At 41.7% G+C, this 6,048-nt stretch overlaps 1 long non-coding RNA gene across 1 annotated transcript in view; it reads left to right on the top strand.

Annotated features, from left to right (window-relative positions):
- The window catches only part of LOC140477210 (uncharacterized), a 47,921-nt gene that overhangs the window by 28,946 nt on the left and 12,927 nt on the right, over positions 1–6,048 (top strand). The window lies entirely within an intron of this gene.

The raw sequence follows: 6,048 nt of genomic DNA on the forward strand, positions 1-6,048 counted from the left end.
ATAGCACCGTCTTATTCCTCTACAAAACGCTGCTCCAGGCTAACTTAATACTTAAGGCTTATATTTTTAAGTTTAATCTAGAGGCAAACTCAATAAAACATATAATCAAGAAAGAACCCACTCTACTCGCTATTGCAGACTTACTGCAAGGCCACACTTCAAACTATTCATGTGTCTGTTTCTGTGCTGTTATCTCTCCCAAACAGGTTCCTCCAGGATTCGTTGGTTGTGAATTTTACTGTTTGTTAATTTTCCCAGATGCACTCCGATGTCCAGTGATACATGAATTCAAACAGCAAAGGCAGTAACAGCACAGGTTCACTGCTGTGTAAGTTAGCAGTGTGTTTCTTTCTCACTCTCTCTTCTGCACTGATCTGACCATGTGCTGCTTTCGTCTGTTCCTCCCTTTTAAAGGTGCCATTTTAGATAAGATTCCCTACAGCGTGGAAACAAGTCCTTTGGCCCAACAAGATCACACCGACCCTCCGAAGAGTAACCCACCCAGACCCATTTCCCTCTGTGTAATGCACCTGACACTATGGGCCATTTAGTATGATCAATTCACCTGACCTGCACATCTTTGGACTGTGGGAAGAAACCGGAGCAAACTCACGCAGACACAGGGAGAATATGCAAACTTCACACCGACAGTCGCCCGAAGCAGGAATTGAACCTGGGTACATGGCGCTGTGAGGCAGCAGTGCTAACTGTTGAACCACTGTGCCTTCTCCAAAATTCCGAAACAATGCGACAGCATATAAAACAGTAATTGCTGCTCCTGAAATTCAAGGAAATCACCTCTAACACCTAAAATACCTCAAAAAAGGAGCAGCCTGTTACAGCCAGAAATTTTTCCCATTCTCCATCTTGGATTACCCAGAAGCCTTCTCCTTAAGGATAGTAAGTTTATCGCATACTTCTTGTGGGAGTTTAAAGTGTTTTTGGATATCAACTCGGGCACAGCCAGTAACCATTCTGTGCTTTGGGAGATTGCCCAGGCCTACACAAGGAGTATAATCATCTCTTATTCAGGTAGTCAGAAACGACAGAGGGGAGAGCAGCAATGTCTGCTCGAGACCCAGCTGAAGGCAGCCGAGATCGCATACTTCGGTAGGCCATCGTAATTAAATTACAGCGAATCACAGTTCTCGGGGCTGCTCTGATCTCCGTGCTTACTCAAACAACGAGGAGAGATTTCTTTCGCAAAATAAAGGTTATTTGAGTATGGCGATAAGCCAGGTAAATACCTGGCATATTCGGCTAATAAAGAGCACCCACCCCCCACCCCCCAAATCTATCACATCTATCAGAGAGGGCACTGGGACTCACTTGCGACTCCAAGAAGATTAATATGGCTTTTAGGAAACTTTACTCTTGAGATGTATCAGTCAGAGAGCTGTGAGGACAGGTTGGTGAGGATAGAATCCTTCTTTAAGATTCTTCCAGGTGTGACTTCGAAGCTGGCATCTCTTTTGAATGTTCTCTTGACATTGCAAGAGGTACAGGAGGTGGTAAGACAGCTCCAAACTGGCACCAGGCCCAGATACCCTTCCAAATGAGTTTTATAAGGGATTTATGAATATGTTGGCTGGGTCGATGCTGGACATGTACAATTATTCATACAGTCAGGACCACCTCCCACCCTCTTTGAGAGAAGCTAACATTTCTCTTATCCTCAAGATCCGGAGGACTGTGCTTCATACAGGCCATTTTGCTCTAAACTCAGATTTTAAAATTTTATCTAAGACACTTGAGTTGAGATTTGCAGAAAACGTTGTCCTGTATTGTAAAGGAGGACCAGACAGGTTTTATTAAGGGCCGTAGATCCTGTAATAACATTAGAAGAGTACTAAATATGGTCCAGGTGTATCCACAGAGGTCAATTCCAGGCTTGGTGGTCTCCCTTGACGTAGATAAGGTGCTTGACCAGGTGGAGTGGCTGTATCTTTTTTATGTTCTGGAGCGGTTTGGTCTCGGTAGGGTTTTTAATCAGATGGGTTGAAGTAATACATAGTGATCCTATGGCAGCGGTCCTTACTAATGCCATAAGATCTAATAATTTTAGTATCGGGAGAGGCAGCCGACAAGGTTGTCCTGTTTCACTACTCTTGTTCACTCTGGTGATTGAGCCGTTGGCAGAGGCTATCCAGAGGGACCCCAATATGATTGCCCTGGAGGTGGGTTCAGAGGAACGTAAGATCACACTCTATGTAGGTGATGTTCTCCTTTTCCTATTAAACCTGACAGTGTCTGTGCCACATTTAATACAACGTATCAACGTATTTGGCTCTTTCTCAGGATATAACATTAATTTTATGAAGTCAGAGGGGGGTCTTGGACTACCGGTCTCGAAGATGAAATCCGATTCCCTTTCAGGCGGTCAAAGGGAGGTTTTCTGTACCTAGGCATTTTCATTACTCCTGCCTTTGACCAGTTCTAGAAGGCTAGCTTTATGCATTTAGTGCCATAGTCATAGAGATGTACAGCATGGAAACAGACCCTTCGATCCAACTTGTCCATGCCAACCAGATATCCCAACCCAATCTAGTCCCACCTGCCAGCACCCGGCCCATATCCCTCCAAACCCTTCGTATTCAGATACACATCCAGATGCCTTTTAAATGTTGCAACTGTACCAGCCTCCACCACTTCCTCTTGCAGCTCATTCCATACACGTACCACCCTCTGTGTGAAAACATTGCCCCTTATGTCTCTTCTATATTTTTCCCCTCTCACCCTAAAACTATGCCCAAGGAAAAAAAACTTTTGTCTATTTATACTATCCATGCCACTCATGATTTTATAAACCTCTACAGGGTTACCCCTCAGCCTCCAACAGGCCAAGGAAAACACCCCTAGCCTATTCAACCTCTCCCAATAGCTCAAATCCTCCAACCCTGGCAACGTTCTTATTAATCTTTTCTGAACCATTTCAAGTTTCACAACATCTTTCTGATAGGAAAGAGACCGGAATTGCATGCAATATTCCAATAATGTCCTAACCAATGTCCTGTACAGCCGCAACATGACCTCCCAACTCCTGTACTCAATACTCTGACTAATAAAAGAAAGCATACCAAACACCACCTTCACTATCCTATCTACCTGCACACCAAGGTCTCTTTGTTCAGTAACACTCCCTAGGACCTGACCATTAAGTGTATAAGTCCTGCTAAGATTTGCTTCCCCAAAATGCAGCACCTTGCATTTATCTAAATTAAACTCCATCTGCCACTTCTCAGCCCATTGGCCCATCTGATCAAGATATTGCTAGATAAGTTAAGGCAGGATCTTCAGTGTTGGATGGTTCTTCCAATATCTTGGTTAGGCTGAATAGCTCTTATTAAAATTAATGTTCTTCCTTTCTTATAATATATCTCATGCAAATGCTCCCTCTGCTGTTGCCTAGGCAAACATTGCAGACACTTAATTGTTGGCTCGGTTCTTTTATTTGGTATCAAAGGCAGCCTCTCATTTAAGCTTACCAAACTGCAGCTGCCCTGGGGAATGTGGAGGTGGTGGTGGTAAACCTTCCAGATATTGAGGTATCAAATAAGCTCCCTACTATTGACCAGAGGTCAATATGGCTGGGTATCGAGGCCGCCCAGGCGAAGTGCCCCCTTATTAATCTGTTATTCATGGGTGAGGACAGTCATGGTGTATTGTTGAAACCCAATTGTCATCAATACAGTTAAAGTGTGGAAAGTGATGCAAAAAAATGTCACTAGCATTTATCTAAAATCTCCTTTCTTACTTCTGTAGTAGGAATATCAGGATTTCAGCCAGGGTTGGACAGACTCTAGTTTTAAGTTACGGGTGTGGAGAGGAGTTTTTTGTCTGGAAGATTTATTTAAGGGGGAGGTCATGATTGTCTTTCGATCAGTTGAGTTGCAAGTATGAATTACCCAGCTCTTTCGTTACTTTCAGGTTAGGGACATTATCCAGAAGGCGCTATAAATCAAACCTATAAGAATCAATCAGAAGTAGAGAGGAGAGTTCTTCAGACTACAGGTGCCTCAAAATACTGACATTTGGGAGAACTTGAGAAAGATCTCCATTTGCAACAGAATGCATGTTATACAGATGAAAGTCCTTCATAGGGTTCATCTGGCCCCAGAGCGGCATGCGAGGGAGCATCTCCACTGTGCCCCAAATGCAAAATAGGTTCTAGTACTCTTGTCCATTGTTTGTGGTCATGCCACAGGCTTTGGGGCACTATAGCAAATGTCATGGAGGGGGTCCTGGGGACTGTGAGGTCAAGGTAGATCTGGTGTCTCTTGTCCTGGGTCTGCATAAGATGAGCATGGGAAAAAGCTATTTAATATTTTTGTATATTGTGAGAGGAAGAACGTTTTGATGAGATGGTCTCAGAAAGCTCTTTGGACCTGCCAGTTATGGAATACATCCTCCTGGACTTCCTTACAAGTGTGGTGCAGCAGAAAACAGAATTTTTCTGCAAAACATGGCAGCCCTTTCTGAACCATCTTGAAGCAGATTTGGTCAGCCATATTAACAAGGGTTTTTGCTTAGCCACGAGATCCAGGTGCCCAGAGAGGAAGAATTCTGAATAAACACAGGGTATGTGGAGGTGCTCACACTGATGCTCCTGATGATGGGGAGCTTTGGGGTGGGGGGTTGCACTGATTGAGCATTTTGCTCAATTACTTAGAATTGTGGTATGGCAGCTTTTTTAAAAAATATTTTGTAGAGTAGTAGTTTTTTATTGTAATTTTATAAAAATAAAAACCTTTTCAATAAAACAAAATTGGCCATTTTCCCAATTGTATTGGACACATTGAAACGGCCCCAGTCACTTTTTTATATTTGCCAAAAGAAAAGTTGACCCTATCCCTCAAAAGCTTCATAAGTATCTTGATAATTTGGTTTACCTATTTTAAACTTAGTCTTGTTTACCAAGTAAGTATTTGGTATAACAATACCACACAAAATAGCACAAACTGGACTACCTTGATTTCTCCCTTTCACATTAGCAAATTAGGTCAGTTCTGTATGATCATGAAAGACCGGTTACAGATGGAGCCCCCAGATATTCCAAAATCCTGTTTGTTTACTTCCTGTGTAGCTGCCACATGTGCTAGTGACACTTTGAGTAGCTTTCCAGGACTGCTTTTTCCAGCTCCACTAAAGGGGAATGCACATCTTCCAGAAAACCCAAAACAGGCACATTTTCCCTTTAATACCACAGTCTGGTGGAATCAAAAGTCTAATATTTCCATCTTATCACTGAAAGATGTTCAGATTTGAAATCTAGATTTCAGTGTTTTGGATCTCTATAACCTGATTACTGATGTAGAAATCACTTCATAATACTGACAACATATGTCACTTAAATACCAAACTATCTTGGGTTATACTGCCATAACAGGGATAACATCAAGCCCAGGTAACTGCTCAAAACAGTTTGTCAGCGTGTAGTAAGGCATACAAAGATCTACACTGTTCAAGGGATTTCCAGAGGCCTGTTCAAGAATTTAGTATCGAATACTGGTCATCATTTTTAATTGTGCAACATTTAGAACATTTGTAACACAATAAAAATTGTAAACAATGGTTGGAGCGATCATAAACCTGACCACAACATGGAAATAATGAAAGGAAAAATAAATACTTAGACTTTCAGGGCTGCTGCTAATTGAATTTAAAACTGTTTCTTTCCGGATGCATTGTATCTACCAATGAAATTTAGAATTCTACTCTAAAAATAGCTGGTAGATGCATCCTTTTCATAAAGTTTGAATGATGCTGTATTCCAAGCATTTTATTTTATAGATTGACAGCAAGACTTACAAAGAGAGACAACTACTGATGGTTTCCAATTTTCACACAAGTCAAGATGTTGGATTCTGTCATTCTATACTGACACCTTCAATGAGTATGAATACTCCAAAAGAAAATATCATCGAGTAGCTAGTATGGTTGTAGAAGATGGGTGTCCTAAACTCTTTGGAAAATGGGCCTTTGTTCAATCAAGCAAATTATTTTTATTCACTTAATTATAATCAAAGATTTTAGAACACTTACTACCAA

Source organism: Chiloscyllium punctatum, chromosome 5, assembly GCF_047496795.1.
Source record: "Chiloscyllium punctatum isolate Juve2018m chromosome 5, sChiPun1.3, whole genome shotgun sequence".
Classification (NCBI taxonomy): Eukaryota; Metazoa; Chordata; class Chondrichthyes; order Orectolobiformes; family Hemiscylliidae; genus Chiloscyllium; species Chiloscyllium punctatum.